The 19664-nt window shown below is 43.7% G+C and overlaps 1 protein-coding gene across 4 annotated transcripts in view; it reads right to left on the reverse strand.

The window, feature by feature from the left end:
* Positions 1-14011: 14011 nt before the first annotated feature.
* LOC307132578 (uncharacterized protein) overlaps positions 14012-19664 on the reverse strand; it is a 38523-nt gene continuing 32870 nt past the window's right edge. For all 4 annotated transcript variants that reach the window (XM_079826994.1, XM_079826995.1, XM_079826996.1 and 1 more), the window contains 3 exons: positions 15769-15836; positions 15589-15632; positions 14012-14212 (listed from right to left, as the gene is read on the reverse strand). The gene's annotated coding sequence lies outside the window, so the exon portion shown is untranslated. The remainder of the gene's footprint in view (positions 14213-15588; positions 15633-15768; positions 15837-19664) is intronic.

Raw genomic sequence — 19664 nt, forward strand, 5'->3', positions numbered from 1 at the left:
GAAGAGGTTGAGAGACGGGGGAGCGATAAATCAAAATCCCTCCGGTGCGAGGACGATCCGTTTAGATCTGCTCTGACGGATAGATCTGTATAGCCTTGGTGGTAAGAGGAAGGACCGTGTAGATCCGCTCTGACGGTCGAACAAAGTAGAGATAGCCCTGGTGTTCCTGTCCAGGAAGATTTGTCTGTAAGGGTACTGTCTAAACGCACAGTTACCTGACAAATATTTTTAAAGTAAACCTGACTCTCCATTTTCTTCCACCCCGGATAGGGGATTTCATCTTTATTTTTTATTTCCTTTTAATTCCTATTATAACTGTTATACTATATATATTTCTATTTTATTTTTTCACTTATGACTATTTTAACTTAATTTCTATGTAAAGCACTTTGAATTGCCACTGTGTATGAAATGTGCTATACAAATAAACTTGCCTTGCCTTGCCTTGCCTTACCATTTACAGAGTGTTTTCTACAAGATCTCCAGCACTCACTAAGTGAATCCTCTGGTGATGAGGCATCACCTCTTGAAACCCCAAAACTTCTGGCTTCCTCGAACTGGAGCGCACGACAAAGTCTCTTTTCAGAGAGGTGGAGGGCAGAGAGACCCCGTCTGGTGAACACTGCTGCGGCCCAAGAAAATGTAGCAACACACATCTGCCAACAGTGTGGGAGAAATCCAGCTGCTGTCCGGTGTTGTGACTGTCGACCACGTCCCTTCCTCTGTGCTGAATGTGATGTCAGCATGCACACCAGACATGTCCTCCACAACAGAGATGCCATGACTGCTGGATTCTTCCAGCCATTGCCTCCAACAACTTTCGTGGTGGATAAGGCTCTTTCCCATTGTGGTAAGTTCTGGCTTGTGTGTGTACAACATACATCTCATTCTCAGAATAGTTAAGCTCATAAGCTTTACTATTTAAATTATGCCTTTTTGTCTCTTATTGTTTTATCTTGAATGTATGTGGATACTCTGTGTTTTCAGTACGGCTTGTACCTGTGGAGATGCCTGACAAAATCTGTGGTTGTTCACCAGAGTCATTGAGGGTTTGTCCAGGAAAGATTGTTGCTGTGGTCACAATGAATGGTAAGAATGTGAAGAACTTTATTTTGTCCTGTTTGAGAAGCATCTTAAAAAGAAATATCTATCCATATGCGACTCCCTACATGTTTGACATAGATATAAAACTTAAAAAATATATATGAAGTATACAAAGTACTGTAATGTATAAATTGTACAAAGAACCCAAACCCTGATTAATCAGTTAAGGTTTACAATGGGTGTGTTTTTGATATTTCCAGGACGACATGATCTAAGCATGCCAGAGTTAATTTGTGAGGCATGCCAAGCCACTTGGACTGCTGGAGTCGCTGACCTAAACCGAAGTGACTACTGGCCTGCAACCCTTCAATTTGCAACAGTTTATGCCACAGATATCTTTTTTTCATTTGAAGAAATGAAGATGGCAGCACCAGGACTGTCCTGCCAAGCATTTCTAAGAATGCTGAATCAGCGAACTGGCCGCTTTGGTCGTGTGAGTATTGAATTTATCTATCCTGCAGTATTGTTGATATCTTTGAGTTGTGGGTTGAAAAGCTGTTTGATGTTAATGTATTTGTTGTACATTAGTAGCTTTTGGTTTCCTTATTTTTAATAGACTGGCAAGATCTCAGGAGACAGTTTTCAGAAAAGTTTTTTTGAGTGGGAGGCTGTGCGATTTGAGGTGGACAATATATGCAAGGAAGAGCCCTTCAACTGTCCTGCATGCACCCCAGATATGCTTGCAGTTTCAGTTGATGGAAACCGCAAGCATTACCGTTTCAAGAATGCTGCTAGGTACACCAAACTGTGGATCACAGTGTTTGTATTAATAAGAAAACATAGTTGTGAACCAAGTAATCTCAGATTATAAGTTATCATAAATTGTTGTTTTTTAGATCTGAGGAACAGGCCATCTTTGAAGGTGTCTTCATAGCCAAGGACGAAGAAGTGAAAAAATTTGTGGACCACATTCACAACACAACCAAACATGTAAAATTCTAGATGATAATTAGACTACAGGACTATAATAACCTCTTTCTGAAGAGTTTGTTAAGGAGAGTCTTATTTTCATCAACCATTTCCCATATTGTAGGTCAGTGGAAGAGGTGTTTGTGGAGGGGAGTGGTCAGCAGCCAGAGAGACCTCCCAACGATCTGCCAGCAAGGTAGACGAGGAGGGATTGGAGCTTGCGGTGTGTCGGCACAGAGTTCTGCTCTGTGCCTTAAATATGTATAGGGGGGAAATTTTTGCCTATCCCCTGTACCTGCAAGAAAAGCTGGCCAGTAGGCAAATCACTTTTTTTTGTATGGATGTGACCTGCAAATATTGGCCTTACCTCCAAAGAGTTGCAAAAAGCTGTCCAGAGCTCCAGCACCTTCTTAACATGAAGCCATTCCTTTCGGTATTTCATGCCAAAGCCCATGATTTTAAATGCGAGGTAAGGAAATGTTGCTATGTGATAAAATAGCATTATCTAAACTGAACATCTGCAAAGATTTTTTTTAATTCTTAACCAGGTGAAATGGAGTGGGGCATATCAGGATGGTGCTGGTTTAACTCTAGGGGAGGAGGTGGAACAGTGCAATGCCTTCCTCTCTAGGACTGCAGTAACCACAAAGCATATGTCAAAAGCAGGTAAGATGACCACATACTGCACTAGGTACATCCTTACATAATAAGTAGGGGGATATGGTAACATCATATTTTTTTGTGTTTGCAGGACGCACAGACATGCTGACTCTCATGGCCATGCGCTGGAATCAGCAAAAGTTCAACAATTTGGCTATCTCACTGACCCGCCGATATCAAAAGGTAATGACAGCAGTAGAATTAATTTGAGATGTTCAGTATTGCATGTTAGCAGTGTATGAAGCTGTGCATTGAACATTTGGTTCTTGTTTCTTACTATTGTTTGTTATTGTAGACCACAAAATCTCTGCAAAGCCAGTTACAAAGCCTAGAGTCGATGAAAGCCCAATTGGCAGTGACAGCGAGCCAATTGGAAGACTGGGTCAATGATGTAAAGGAGTGGGCTGACGGTGAGGAAATTATTACTTGTAATATATTTAGTTACAAATAATTGTAATTGTTACTGGTATTGTAATGTGCAAACCACACCTATTTATTCTCGGCATCAACAACAACAACTACAAATGATGCTGATGCCTTGGCCAGCAGAATTGAGGTGCTGGTAGCCAGTATCAAGAGACGTTCCCAGCGCCTCTATAAAGATGCCGATGGCAACAAAGGTCGTGCCAGAATCCGCCGCAAGATCAGGGAGGAGAAGGGAATCCTGACATCTGTTGTGGAGAAATACAACAGAATGGTTCCAATCACAGAATCTCTTTGCCTGGAAACCATTCTGTCTGGTGAGACAGCTTGGCCATGGCAGCTACCACACAGTGGTATGTACACTAGTCTGTTGACTGCTTCTGACAAATCTGATACATAATGACACATAACCCGCAATGCTTTAAATCTCATTCTGTAACCCCATACGGTTTAAGAGATTCTTTTAAGGTTGATGTTTAATACAAATTATTTGTTTATTTATCATAAATGCATTCCAGACTCTGTCGATCTAAGGACAAAAACAAGGGCTTTTGACATAATCATGTCAGTGAGGAGACTTGAAGAGGAGCAGAAGATTCTTGTTGCAGAGATGGACTACCATTGGAAATCTCTTTCAACTCGTTCCGATACCCTCAGAGAGCTGTCCTGCTTGTTTTCTAGTGAGACAATGAAAAGTATGTACTTGTAATAAATTACATAAACATAGGGTTGTCCCGACCAAAGATTAATATTAGGGGGCAGCCCTAATAAATATACACAACAATTATGACTGTTTATAAAGTTTCTAAGGCTGCTCTTCTATTATTTTGTTCCTCTTTTAAGATTCGCAATGTGGCCTAAGTGAAGAGGGTTTGAAAGGTCTGCAGAGCATCATCCTCAGAAAACGGCATCAAATCAGAGAAATGAAGGTGCAAGCAAGAGACTGTTACCTGCAAGTTTTGTCTGGAGCAGAGAACATCAACTTCTTGGACAATGCTTCAACTGATGAGTACGACAGTGACTACGAAATATCTGATGATGGACTGTAATCAACAAGAGTGTAGCACCTTTCATACTTCTGGACAATGACCTTAACTATGAATATTAAGCATGTAATAACATCTGCTTTTTATCACCATATAAATATAACGGTAACACTTTACAATAAGGTTCATTAGTTAACATTAGTTAAAGGGTTATTTCACCCAAAAATGAAAATTCTGTCATTAATGACTTACCCTCATGTCGTTGGACACCCGTAAGACCTCCGTTCATCTTCAGAACACAAATGAAGATATTTTAGTTGAAATCTGATGGCTCAGAAAGGCCTCCATTGACACAATGGCACGGTTCACTCTCAAGACCCTTAAAAGGTACTAAAGACGTCGTTACAAAGTCCATCTCACTACAGTGGTTCTAAAATAACTTTATGAATCGGCGACAATAGTTTTTGTGCGCAAAAAAACCCTAAATAACGACTTACATAGTGATGACAATTTCAAAGCACGGCATCATGAAGCTTCGAAGCGTTATGAATCAGTGAGTTGAATCATGATTCGGATCGCGTGTCAAACCGCCAAACTGCTGGTGAACTAACCCTTTAATGTATTATTAACTAACATGAACTAACCATGAGCAATCCATTTCTTACTGTATTTGTTCATCTTTGTTAACGTTGGTTAATAAAAATACAGCTGTTCATTGTTAGTTCATGTTAGTTCACAGTGCATTAACTAATATTAACAATATTTTAATAAAGTATTATTAAATGTTGAAATTAACATTAACAAAAACATTAACAAAGATTAATTCCCAGCTGGTGGAACGATCTGCCCACCGCCATCCGAAATGCTGATTCGTTGACAACATTCAAAAGTCAACTAAAAACTCATCTCTTCCATGAGCACTTAACCTCTTAAAAAAAACCACCACCTTTCTCCTCCTCTTTCCCTCCCTACTCTAGCCTGTGCTACACTGAGCAATGTACACGGACTAAGTATTTCAGGCACTTGTTGCGCTCACTCGACTCTTCACGACCAATCGCTTATTGTACCCCCAAGTTGTAAGTCTCTTTGGATAAAAGCGTCTGCTAAATGCATAAATGTAAATGTTAATAAACGCTGTATAAGTGCAGTTCATTTTTAGTTCATGCTAGCTAATGTTAACTAACGAACCTTATTGTAAAGTGTTACCAATATAACCAAAGTGTTACTTTCACATGTATAGAAATGTGTGCATGCATGCCTCTACAACCAGTCAGTGGTGGAAATAAATTGCATTAATTAAAGTACTATACTGTGTGGGGGACTTTATTTGAACTTTTTATCTCTATGGTGCTGTATAACAACATGTTTAGAGACATGGAAGAAGCAGATTATGAGGAAGAAAACCATAATGATGAGGAGGAATATTTTTTCCCCAACATAATATTCAATGTGCTATCTGTATAATCTAGTACAGGTTTCATAGTTAACTGATGTGATTCTGTGGTACTCAAAACATCCCACCTTTCAATTGTGTAGATTCATCAGCTGTGACCTGATTAACAGTATAATGTTACAGTTTTTCTGAATTGCTAAAACAAATTTCTTAAAATTATCTCGAAACCACATTCTCAAAACCACATTCAGAAAACCTCTGACTCTTCTGGCAAAATCAACAATTGCCTCAAAACCATTTTATCTGTGCAATAATCATACACAAAGTGAGTCAATATTATAAACACTACAGATCATTCGTTAGACACTACAGTACATAAAAAAATGAAGAACACAGAATCCAAAGCACACCATTACAGAAAAAAAGTATATCGTAACTAATTAAACAAATTTTGCAATTACATAGTAACTATAGTAATTACAACTTACCGTAGTAAGGTGAATAACTTGTGTACTGACTGAATATTGTATAGTATTGAATGTCTGTATATTCGCTACTTGCATACTGTGAAAATACAGTGACCCAACTGCAAAAGACAAAAAGGTTACAGTAAAAAACTCAACATGAAAAGCATTATAGTCACCCAGAAGAGATGTGCAACTGCGGAATCAAGGTCAGTGAGAGATATTTATTCTGCTTTAGCTTCATGTCTTTATGTTAGGTTCAGACTGATGACTTTATTCACATCACAGACAATATCAAATCTGCAGGCAAAGGGAAAAACCCTAAAGCAGATCCAGCCTTGACAACATTCTCCACACTTGCTCTTTCTCATCTTCCTCCTTGTTCACCACCTCTTTTACATACTCTTCCTCCTCTCCCTCACATCCATTGTTGGTATCAACATTCAGTGCAACATTTTGAGTCAATTTTGGCACTCTGAACTTACTTGTATTATGTAGCCTCCAGTTTGACAAATTAGATCAGGCTATTGAGAATTTGGGGGGGTTCTCGAGTTCAGAGTCTTGCAATATAATCAAAACCTAACATAAGCATGATGTCAATATAGAAAAGGGGGGGAAGAAAAAAAAAAGTTCAGATATAAATGTGACTCAATACAGTTTGTTGTCTTGTCCACGATGAAGAGAGTACATCTGGGTAGGTTTTACTGCCCTTCCTCCCTCTGGGGTCCCATAGCACCCATGGAAGAGCAAAAAAATGCACATTCTGCAAAGTCTGTAAATGCAAAGTTTGATAAGCGTATCAAAGTGAACATTGGTAGGACAATTATTTATGCTATGTTTAATACATAATGTTGGACAGAGACGTCTGGCATACATGGAAAGGTGTTATAAAAACATTTTAAAAAGTGCCCACAGTAAAATACCAAATTTCAGTTTGGCTCTCAAATATGTCGAAGAGGTTTGTATAATGAACATATTTGGATGTCCCTTTGTTCATTAGAGATTGTATTTATTTAATTATATTACTAGACGTTTTTAAACTACATTACCCATAAGCCTCTATCATTGTGTAGATGGGACTGGCGCTGTAAATTGTAGTTCATTGAAGTGTGTAGTTACACTATAGGGTTAGGGTTGGGATCTCGGTAAACGTGTAATTTCTTTCAATATAGCAATACCTCATTGTTAACTGACAGTATTACTGACGTCATAACGACAGCAAAACATAGTTTGCGATATGGAGCGCTTTTTATTTTACTAAACGTTATTCCACCCCTCTCCTTGAACTGTCACCTTATCGTGGTGGAGAGGTTTGAGTACCCGAATGATCCTGGGAGCTATGTTGTCTGGGGCTATATGCCCCTGGTAGGGTCTCCCAAGGCAAACAGGTCCTTGGTGACGGGCCAGACTAAGAACAGTTCACAAACCCTTATGCTCACAATGACATCAAGGACCGTGACGTCGCCCGGCATGGCGCAGCCGGGGACCCACCCTGGAGCCAGGCCCGGGGTTGGGGCTCGTATGCGAGCGCCTGGTGGCCGGGCCTCCCCCCATGGGGTCCGGCCGGGCTCAGCCCGAAGGAGTGACGTGGGGCCGCCCTCCTGTGGGCTCACCACCTGCAGGAGGGAGCGTAAGGGGCCGGTGCATAGCGAATCGGGCGGCAGTCGAGGGCGAGGCCCCCGACGACCCGATCTCTGGACACGGAATCTGGCTTTAGGGACGTGGAATGTCACCTCGTTGGCGGGGAAGGAGCCTGAGCTTGTGCGGGAGGTCGAGAGGTACCGACTAGAGATAGTCGGGCTCACCTCCACGCACAGCTTAGGCTCTGGAACCACACTTCTCGAGAGAGGCTGGACTCTCTACCACTCTGGAGTTGCCCATGGTGAGAGGCGGAGGGCTGGAGTGGGTTTGCTTATAGCCCCCCAGCTCAGCCGCCATGTGTTGGAGTTCACCCCGGTGAACGAGAGGGTCGCTTCCCTGCGCCTTCGAGTCGGGGATAGGTCTCTCACTGTCGTTTGTGCCTACGGCCCAAATGGCAGTGCGGAGTACCCGGCCCTCTTGGAGTCTCTGGCAGGGGTGCTGGAAAGTGCTCCGACTGGAGACTCCATCGTTCTACTGGGGGACTTCAACGCCCACGTGGGCAGTGACAGTGACACCTGGAGGGGCGTGATTGGGAGGAACGGCCCCCCTGATCTGAACCCGAGCGGTGTTCTGTTATTGGACTTCTGTGCTAGCCACAGCTTGTCCATAACGAACACCATGTTCAAGCATAAGGGTGTCCATCAGTGCACGTGGCACCAGGACACCCTAGGCCAGAGGTCGATGATCGACTTTGTGGTCGTGTCATCAGACCTTCGGCCGTATGTCTTGGACACTCGGGTGAAGAGAGGGAAGGAGCTGTCAACTGATCACCACCTGGTGGTGAGTTGGATCCGATGGCGGGGGAGGAAGCTGGACAGACCCGGCAGACCCAAACGTACTGTGAGGGTCTGTTGGGAACGTTTGGCCGAGCCCCCTGTCAGAGAGATCTTCAACTCCCACCTCCGGCGAAGCTTCGACCAGATCCCGAGGGAGTCTGGAGATATTGAGTCCGAGTGGACCATGTTCTCCACCTCCATTGTCTCTGCGGCTGCTCGGAGCTGTGGCCGTAAGGTCTCCGGTGCCTGTCGAGGCGGCAATCCCCGAACCCGGTGGTGGACACCGGAAGTAAGGGATGCCGTCAAGCAGAAGAAGGAGTCCTATCGGGCCTGGATGGCTTGTGGGACTGCGGAGGCAGCTGACCGGTACCGGCAGGCCAAGCGGACTGCAGCCCGGGTAGTCGTGGAGGCAAAAAATCGGGCCTGGGAGGAGTTTGGTGAGGCCATGGAGAAAGACTATCGGTCGACCTCGAAGAGATTCTGGCAAACCGTTCGACGCCTCAGGAGGGGGAAGCAGTGCCCTACCAACACTGTTTACAGTGGAGATGGGCACCTGTTGACCTCAACTGGGGATATTGTTGGGCGGTGGAAGGAATACTTCGAGGATCTCCTCAATCCCACCGACATGTCTTCCGTTGAGGAAGCAGTGGCTGGGGACTCAGAGGTGGACTTGTCCATCACCCGGGCTGAAGTCATCGAGGTGGTTAAAAAGCTCCTCGGTGGCAAGGCACCGGGGTTGGATGAGATCCGCCCTGAGTACCTCAAGTCTCTGGATGTTGTGGGGCTGTCTTGGCTGACACGCCTCTGCAACATCGCATGGCGGTTGGGGACAGTACCTCTGGACTGGCAGACCGGGGTGGTGGTCCCTCTTTTCAAGAAGGGGGACCGGAGAGTGTGTTCCAACTATAGGGGGATCACACTTCTCAGCCTCCCCGGGAAAGTCTATGCCAGGGTACTGGAGAGGAGAATTCGGCCGATAGTGGAACCTCGGATTCAGGAGGAACAGTGTGGTTTTCGTCCCGGTCGTGGAACACTGGACCAGCTCTATACCCTTTCCAGGGTGCTGGGGGGTTCATGGGAGTTTGCCCAACCAGTCCACATGTGTTTTGTGGATTTGGAGAAGGCATTCGACTGTGTTCCTCGTGGCATCCTGTGGAGGGTGCTCTGGGAGTATGGGGTCGGCGGCCCCCTGCTTAGGGCTGTCCGGTCCCTGTACGACCAGAGCAGGAGCTTGGTCCGCATTGCCGGCAGTAAGTCAGACTTGTTCCCGGTGCATGTTGGACTCCGGCAGGGCTGCCCTTTGTCCCCGGTTCTGTTCATAATTTTTATGGACAGAATTTTATCGGCGCAGCCAAGGGCCGGAGAGTGTCCCGTTTGGGGACCACGCGATTTCGTCACTGCTTTTTGTGGATGATGTTGTCGTGTTGGCTTCCTCGAGCCAGGACCTTCAGCGTGCACTGGGACGGTTTGCGGCCGAGTGTGAAGCGGCTGGGATGAGAATCAGCACCTCCAAGTCCGAGGCCATGGTTCTCAGTCGGAAAAGGGTGGCTTGCCCGCTTCAGGTGGGTGGAGAGTTCCTGCCTCAAGTGGAGGAGTTCAGGTATCTTGGGGTCTTGTTCACGAGTGAGGGAAGGATGGAACGGGAGATTGACAGACGGATCGGTGCAGCTTCTGCAGTAATGCGGTCGATGTACCGGTCTGTCGTGGTAAAGAAGGAGCTGAGCTGCAAGGCAAAGCTCTCGATTTAGCGGTCAATCTACGTTCCTACTCTCACCTATGGTCATGAGCTGTGGGTCATGACCGAAAGGACAAGATCCCGGATACAGGCGGCCGAAATGAGCTTTCTCCGTAGGGTGGCTGGGCGCTCCCTTAGAGATAGGGTGAGGAGCTCAGTCACTCGGGAGGAACTCGGAGTAGAGCCGCTGCTCCTCCACATCGAGAGGAGCCAGCTGAGGTGGCTCGGGCATCTATTTCGGATGCCTCCTGGACGCCTTCCCAGGGAGGTGTTCCAGGCACGTCCCACCGGGAGGAGGCCCCGGGGAAGACCAAGGACACGCTGGAGGGACTATGTCTCCCGGCTGGCCTGGGAACGCCTCAGAGTTCCCCCGGAAGAGCTGGAGGAAGTGGCTAGGGAGAGGGAAGTCTGGGCCTCTCTGCTTAGACTGTTGCCCCCGCGACCCGGCCCCGGATAAGCGGAAGATGATGGATGGATGGATGGATTATTCCACCCACAGCTTGTCCTGCTTGTGCCAAGGAAATGTCAAAATCACGTCACACATGTCCATATATGGAATTTACAAGCTCTTCCGACTTTTGATGTACGTCCAGCATATTTATTTATTTTGTTGTTATTTTTCACTGAAAGAAATACAACAACGCTTTCCCTCATCATGTATGTAGCCTATAAGTTCTGCAATAAATAATAATAATATATATATATTTTTAAACTGGCTCTTCCGACTGCAGGGAGCCCGCCTACCTTATAATTAGAAAAAGACAAGTAGCCTACTCTTTATAGTTATTCTAGCATGCAGCATTTTGTTTTAAACAGATGCAAGTTCATCTCTTAATGAAATAAAATGCTTCTGTAACATTTAAAGATGATTGCACATACTTTGTACAAATTTCCCAGAATGTATTGATATGCCCAACTATTTAAAGACTTTAATTTTTCTTTTCTTTTTAAAAAAAACAAACAAACCAGGAGCCACCAGAAAATAAATTATTTTCTTCCCTTTGAAGAACAAATGGCCCCCCAAAATAAAACTATATATATATATATGATTCATTTTAAATTATTTTGCTGTGAATACAAGGCAAATATAAATAGTTAATGACAATTATAAATGTTAAAGGAATTAATATATAATATTGTAACTGAACATTTCAAACAGGACTACAACATTTAAGTGACATTTTAATAGCTTTAGTAGTATTCTGTAGTATTTTTATTTATTTCTTTAGTATTTATTCATGGCTGGCAAACCAGACCAATAGTGCAAGTAGACTTACACACACTTCTCACACTTCCTGGCTGTTGTGCAGTTCTACCAGAAAGACTCGGGAGGCAAAATAACGTAACAATCATGCATTTAATAACAGCCTAACAAGCAAGTATTGAGATATAAAGTTATTTGGCATATAAGCCCTGTGCGTAGCTCGCAATCCGAGGGTACGGAATCTGCATTTCCTGCCTGAAGATGTAGGCAGGGGCGCAGCCGACCCCCTGTGAGGTATGGTAGGGACCATCCTGGTGGTGGTGGTGTGGAGGAGGAGAAGGGACCATCCTGGTGGTGGTGGTGTGGAGGAGGAGAAGGGACCATCCTGGTGGTGGTGGTGTGGAGGAGGAGAAGGGACCATCCTGGTGGTGGTGTGGAGGAGGAGAAGGGACCATCCTGGTGGTGGTGTGGAGGAGGAGAAGGGACCATCCTGGTGGTGGTGGTGTGGAGGAGGAGAAGGGACCGTCCTGGTGGTGGTGTGGAGGAGGAGAAGGGACCATCCTGGTGGTGGTGTGGAGGAGGAGAAGGGACCGTCCTGGTGGTGGTGTGGAGGAGGAGAAGGGACCGTCCTGGTGGTGGTGGTGTGGAGGAGGAGAAGGGACCGTCCTGGTGGTGGTGTGGAGGAGGAGAAGGGACCATCCTGGTGGTGGTGTGGAGGAGGAGAAGGGACCATCCTGGTGGTGGTGGTGTGGAGGAGGAGAAGGGACCATCCTGGTGGTGGTGGTGTGGAGGAGGAGAAGGGACCATCCTGGTGGTGGTGGTGTGGAGGAGGAGAAGGGACCATCCTGGTGGTGGTGGTGTGGAGGAGGAGAAGGGACCATCCTGGTGGTGGTGGTGTGGAGGAGGAGAAGGGACCATCCTGGTGGTGGTGGTGTGGAGGAGGAGAAGGGACCATCCTGGTGGTGGTGGTGTGGAGGAGGAGAAGGGACCATCCTGGTGGTGGTGGTGTGGAGGAGGAGAAGGGACCATCCTGGTGGTGGTGGTGTGGAGGAGGAGAAGGGACCGTCCTGGTGGTGGTGGTGTGGAGGAGGAGAAGGGACCATCCTGGTGGTGGTGGTGTGGAGGAGGAGAAGGGACCATCCTGGTGGTGGTGGTGTGGAGGAGGAGAAGGGACCATCCTGGTGGTGGTGGTGTGGAGGAGGAGAAGGGACCATCCTGGTGGTGGTGGTGTGGAGGAGGAGAAGGGACCATCCTGGTGGTGGTGGTGTGGAGGAGGAGAAGGGACCATCCTGGTGGTGGTGGTGTGGAGGAGGAGAAGGGACCATCCTGGTGGTGGTGGTGTGGAGGAGGAGAAGGGACCATCCTGGTGGTGGTGTGGAGGAGGAGAAGGGACCATCCTGGTGGTGGTGGTGTGGAGGAGGAGAAGGGACCGTCCTGGTGGTGGTGTGGAGGAGGAGAAGGGACCATCCTGGTGGTGGTGGTGTGGAGGAGGAGAAGGGACCATCCTGGTGGTGGTGGTGTGGAGGAGGAGAAGGGACCATCCTGGTGGTGGTGTGGAGGAGGAGAAGGGACCATCCTGGTGGTGGTGTGGAGGAGGAGAAGGGACCATCCTGGTGGTGGTGGTGTGGAGGAGGAGAAGGGACCGTCCTGGTGGTGGTGTGGAGGAGGAGAAGGGACCATCCTGGTGGTGGTGTGGAGGAGGAGAAGGGACCGTCCTGGTGGTGGTGTGGAGGAGGAGAAGGGACCGTCCTGGTGGTGGTGGTGTGGAGGAGGAGAAGGGACCGTCCTGGTGGTGGTGTGGAGGAGGAGAAGGGACCATCCTGGTGGTGGTGTGGAGGAGGAGAAGGGACCATCCTGGTGGTGGTGTGGAGGAGGAGAAGGGACCATCCTGGTGGTGGTGGTGTGGAGGAGGAGAAGGGACCGTCCTGGTGGTGGTGTGGAGGAGGAGAAGGGACCATCCTGGTGGTGGTGTGGAGGAGGAGAAGGGACCGTCCTGGTGGTGGTGTGGAGGAGGAGAAGGGACCGTCCTGGTGGTGGTGGTGTGGAGGAGGAGAAGGGACCGTCCTGGTGGTGGTGTGGAGGAGGAGAAGGGACCATCCTGGTGGTGGTGTGGAGGAGGAGAAGGGACCATCCTGGTGGTGGTGGTGTGGAGGAGGAGAAGGGACCATCCTGGTGGTGGTGGTGTGGAGGAGGAGAAGGGACCATCCTGGTGGTGGTGGTGTGGAGGAGGAGAAGGGACCATCCTGGTGGTGGTGGTGTGGAGGAGGAGAAGGGACCATCCTGGTGGTGGTGGTGGTGTGGAGGAGGAGAAGGGACCATCCTGGTGGTGGTGGTGTGGAGGAGGAGAAGGGACCATCCTGGTGGTGGTGGTGTGGAGGAGGAGAAGGGACCATCCTGGTGGTGGTGGTGTGGAGGAGGAGAAGGGACCATCCTGGTGGTGGTGGTGTGGAGGAGGAGAAGGGACCATCCTGGTGGTGGTGGTGTGGAGGAGAGGTGAATGTAGGCATCAGCATCTGCAAACTCAGACATGTGTAAGTACCGATTTTTTGTACTGCAAGTTTTTGCACATGATTGGAGAGATGCAAAGGTAATAAGTGACGTAACAATTGAGTCTTCCAAGTAGAACTTACGCTAAAGCTTTCATTTCATGAAAAATGCTAAAGATTTTTTATTTTTTTAAAACACATTAAGAAAATAAACCCAAAAAGAGACCGGGTATTGTGCAAAACACTTTAATGAAAAGCAAGAAGGAAAAAAAAGAAGAAAAAAAGCCCCTCAAATATAAACTTCATGAGGATGAGTGGATGAGTCCAGGTGACTAGGCTGTCATGCTGAAAGCTGGTTGGGATCTGGGGACTTGGGCATAACATATAGGAATTCACTGGCAGGCTCCCATGTGTCATCCCAGGTTTTGCCACTGTAAAATAGTGCACAAAATTTCATTAGAACACAGAGAGAGAAAAAAATCACTGTTGGGTTCAATTTAGAGAGTTCATTGAAATGTATTGATGCTTGTTAAAGTAGCATTAACCCTGGTTAAGCCCAGTGGTGGAATATAACTGAGTACATTTACTCAATTTACTTAATAACAAATTTGAGGTACATGGACTTAATTGGTGTATTTTCATTTTACACTTTTTTATACAACATTGCATCTCACAGGAAAAGATGGTACTTTTTCCTAAACTACAATTGTCTGGCAGCTCTAGTTACACAATTTTCCATTCAGTTTCTGTACATTGAAAGCCATGTATTTCCAAATTTACTGATTTAAAAATGTTTCTGATAAACTGAGGGATTAAGTTGTCATTGGTGGGATGAGGAAAATGTTATGTCATCTACAACAGTTTAGAACACAGATCTTATGTTTGATGTTCTTATGTTCCTTTAAAAATAACATTTCCAGCACACACAACTGGATTCTCCATCTTAGAAAAACTAAATTATGACACATACAAGTTTCAGATGCCGAAAGATTAATTTATGTGTGCATGAATCACTGCTACTTTTGTAATGCATTACAGAGTGGATGTCCTGCAGGCTCAATAAATAAGCTAGTTCAGAGCTAGAGCTAGCCGCTATACTTACTAGAAACAGAAAACATGATCACATCAGGACCATTTTATTGTCCATACATTGGCTGTCTGTCAGCTAATTTTAGAATTCTATTAATTACCCAGAAAGGTCCAGCTCCTCATTACCTATAATCCATTGTGTTAATCAAAAAATTCCAGGATCTTACAAATAGAATATTCTAAATGAAGACAAGGAGGTAGATCATTCTCCCATTTGTCTTTAAAATTATGGAATAGTCTTCTGAGCATTTCAAATTAGGACACAATCTCTCAGTCCAGTCTAAAGACACTCCAGATATTCTGATTCGGAGTCTGAATTTGGAATGCTCGGAAGACTATTCCATAATTTTAAAGACAAATGGGAGAATGATCTACCTCCTTACCTCCTCCATAATTTTTCATCATCGGAATGCATGTCCTAAAGGTTACAAGGGCCTACCTGCCAGATCTAACTCTTCCAAATGCCTCCCCCTCATCGCTATTTGCTTCTGAGTACTGACAATCGACCTCACAGTTTTTCTAAAGGCTACCTCAGAGGATGATTTACTGACGGGATCAACTACAGGACCAGGGAGTTTTCTCTTGCCACAGACAACACTGACATGAACTTCCATGCTGCTTGCAAGAAACCAGTTGAACTTTGCCTACATTGTATTAGTCATGGAATGGACTAATTTGCATCGCAATGGAATTAAATAATTAATAAAACATGACTTACCACACAGTGCAAGGCAACCAGTGGACTCTCAATTCGGCTTTCCCCTGCACACACAAACACAAGTAATAAATATTCTGTTTATGCAATCACTGAATAGGGCATAACATATTGTTGTATTATCTTTGAAAGGTCGGAATCAGCCATTGAGACAAGAAAGCAGCCTTACAGAACATATTTTACCTCATTTATCCGTTCCCCAGTTATACGATCAAAAAGGAACACCTTCTGCCTACTACATTTTCGGCAACCTGAAATGATGAAAAGACAAGGAAAGTTTATTAAGCCATGAATGCCATGCTTAGTAGCTGAATCCGTCCATATTAATAATTTCACATGTGAGGTGATATGCAGTCCTTTCCATTCATGTCAAAGTGAATTTGTCCCTGTTTATGTGAATCAAGCAAAAAGTACAGGATTGGTTTTCCCAAAGTCCTCTTAGCTTTAGTCAGGGATTGACATTAATCACCCTAGGGTGACCACCCGTCCCGCGTAGCGCGTTTGAAGCCCAATTCATGCGTCCCGCAAATTGAGACCGTGTCACGCATAATCAATGCTTGCTCAAAAAAAAAGTTGGTCGCTCTATATCCTCGAGCCCCAGGCAGCCAAACGAACATTACTTCAATCCTAGTTCCCACACGAACATATTAAGTATTCAGTCCATTTTATCACGAAATTCAAACGATAAATGCAGTTTTAACGCTCTATAATATGACGTGACTGATAGACGGGTATCAGTTCCACTTCAAGCGGCAGCGCGCGAGTGAACGCGATCAGGAACAGATGATTACGTTCACTGGCGAGCCGCGCGCTGCCGCTTGAGAAAGAATAAATATTAATTAATATCTTAAGGTATGTTGAGGATACATTACAACTTGCTAAAACGTATCATATGTTGTGTAATCGCTCCATCGGTGTTTCAACCGCGGAAAGACAATAAAACAGCTTGTAAACAGTGTCAAGTTTACCTCAGAAGTCATTCAGTGTCCACAGCTGTTAGTTCACTAGAGAGATTAACTCTTTCACTGAATACATGCACTATATTATCCTGTATATTCATTATTTACTACTTAGCCTGTTAGTGATGTCTTGTTTATTTAATGTATGTTTAAATAAACCTGTCATGAAAATTACAGCCACTAAATGATTATATTTCAACAACAAATTTGAGAAAAAATAATAATAATTAGATTTAGAAGTTAATGCAAAAACTGCCTTATGTGAAGCTTATGTGTTGATTATTATATCTAAAAATAAATAGCAACTGAATTTAGGCTAATAGTTTGGGCTCTGTTGTTAATCTTTAATAGCAATATGTAAGTAAGGGCTCCCAATATAGTTTACAGCATTATCTTTAAGAAACTTTTAGTTCTAACTGAATTAATTTAAGGACAGACAACATTTTTTCTCATTTAACCACTGTTGAATAAAAATTAATAAAAAGCAATTTTGTAAAACTGCTGTACCGAATCCGTACCGAACCGTGACTTTAAAACCGAGTTACGTACCGAACCGTCAGTTTTGTGTACCGTTACATCCCTAGTATTGGTCAATCTCAGGTAACTTTATTTAGCTCTTTACAAGGTTTCTAAGCAGAAGATGGATGTATGTTTTCTCAGTCCTGTTACCAAAACTCATGTGCCATTTAAAAAGCATGTTTAAAATCATGTCAATTAATTCCTTTGTTTTCCCTTCAAGATAGTAAATATTTTAAAGAAATTGTTGGTTATATGTTCAAATAATTAATATTTGTGATAAAAAAAACACTCTATATGAAGGTGTATTTGAATAAAAAACAAAAATATTTTGTTTCATTTTAAAGAAGACTGAAGCCACAAGTTTATTATTGTTTTTAAATAATTAGTTGTATTAAACAATTTTATAAATGATGGACCAAAACAAAACTGATGAAAACAGTTGTTTAACAATTTTGTTTTAGAAAAAAAGTAAATTTTTGTAACAGGAATGACCACTTGGTAGCAGGAATGAAGACTGTGTAACAGGAATGAGTGACAATACGTGTGTGTGTGTGTGTGTGTGTGTGTGTGTGTGTGTGTGTGTATGTGTATGTGAGAGAGAGAGAGAGAGAGAGAGAGAGAGAGAGTGTACATAGCCATGTGTGTGCTAAATGTCACATTCTTTCCTAATTTCAACTGTAAAACTCATAAATCAGGTAAATATTATATATAAACTAATATTCACAATTTTAAATCAACAAAACAGAGGACTCTACTCACTCCTGTTACTTTTACTCAGTCCTGTTATTTTTCATATGAGTAACAGGACTGAAAGTAACAGGATTTAGTTTTTAAGCAAAAAATAAGCAAACACATGCCAAATTGCCACTTGGCTAAGTAGCTAATAGCATGAGGACACTGAGAAAATTGTAGTGACTTACCTAAAGTTAATATTTTTTTAAATAAACAAATAACCTCTAAGAAATAATTTAGGTAACAGGACAGTGCGTTGAGATATGACCTTCCTAGTCAAAGTTACAATTTCATCAAATATACAGAAATAAAAATGAGAGGACTTACTTTTGGTCTTCCCTGAAGAAGAACCACTGAAGCACCAAAATTGGTGTTATATAGCACTAAAAAAGGTTCCCCTATGATTACGAGCCAAGAACCATTTTTGGTGCCATATAGAACCTTTTTTTTTTTTTTTAGAGTGAACTGCAATTCCTGTTAATCCTATAATTTTATATTATAATTTATTTAAAGTGAATAAATTGTAATGAAAAATAAATAAAATTAAATAGCTAAAGTAAATCGTAAGTGGAAGTGCTTCTGTCAATTCATTGAATGTTCAAAATATTATGAATCTTTATTTAGAAAAAAAATACACAGTGGTTGGCCTATTCATGAGCATACATCAGCAATTACACATGTTTAGGGGAATAGGGCAATACCATGTAAGGTGCTGTGTGCTAGAAATGGGTAAACCACTATCAGTGAGTCTGCCCGTGGGGTGGGGCACCGCTGCGCCAGGCAGTGTCCCACATTGTCCCTCAGAAACATACCCCTTGTCCGCCCTTGGGCTACCAGAGCAGTCTTCTTTTGGTTTCTTTTTGTTTGGTTGGCAGGTGATAAATAGTCTATTTCCAGGTGTTTGGCTTTGTTTGAAGTGCAAAAAACTACACAGTAGTTTTATGACTTTTTTATGACTTTTTTGTTGTTTTTGCAAAATAGATAGAATAGAATATTTCTCCCCATGTTCTAAGGAATGAATAATGATGAAAAAGTCCTTGGTTTTCCACCACTTGAGGGCGTGGCCTACTTTCCGACTACATCAATAAACCCCGCCCTCAAGCCTGATTGACAGTTGACTGTGTTAGGCATCGGAAATGCAAACGCAAAGGGGATTGCGATTCCATTTGAATTTTGTGCAGGTTGTGGCAGGACACAGAGGAAATGAAAAAGCAAATAGGTGATTTTCTATTGCTATTCCAAAATGGCAGGGTCATAACTTGCAAGACATTGGAAATGCAATTGCAAACAGACTTTGCTTTTCCATTTGAAATTTGGCAGTCGTTGTGCGTTTGCGTAAACGAAAATGCAAATGGTAATGCACGATTTGGAATTGCGTTTGGATTGTGTCACATATTATGCGTCCACAAATTGAAAACGCAATTGCAAATACAATTTGCAGTTCCTTTTGAAAATTGTCCGCGATATCCTTCCATAGTTTGATGTTTTAACCCTTAATCGTCCCTCAAGTAGGGTTTACGTTTGAGTCCCTTGGGGTCAGATAGACCCCAAACTTTTACAGAGCGATTGCATAAGGAAATATATATATTTTTTACATGGAAAACTAGATATTTTTTTATTTACTTCTCAACTATACATTTATGCTGTGTTTTTGTGAGTATTTGGTAGTTTTTTACTCATTTACAGCACAAATACTTAACTATGTCATAAATTGGCTCATTAAAAATTGTTTTTTTTTTATGAAAAAATCACTTGAATGATGATCTTAATTAAATATAAATAGTTTTTGGACATTGCTCTATGTGTTAGGGATAGAATTCTGTCATCTGTAGGTTTGTGGAAAAACTTTAGGAATTATAGTTAAAGAGA

Source organism: Gobio gobio, assembly GCF_949357685.1.
Source record: "Gobio gobio genome assembly, chromosome: 10".
Lineage (NCBI taxonomy): Eukaryota > Metazoa > Chordata > Actinopteri > Cypriniformes > Gobionidae > Gobio > Gobio gobio.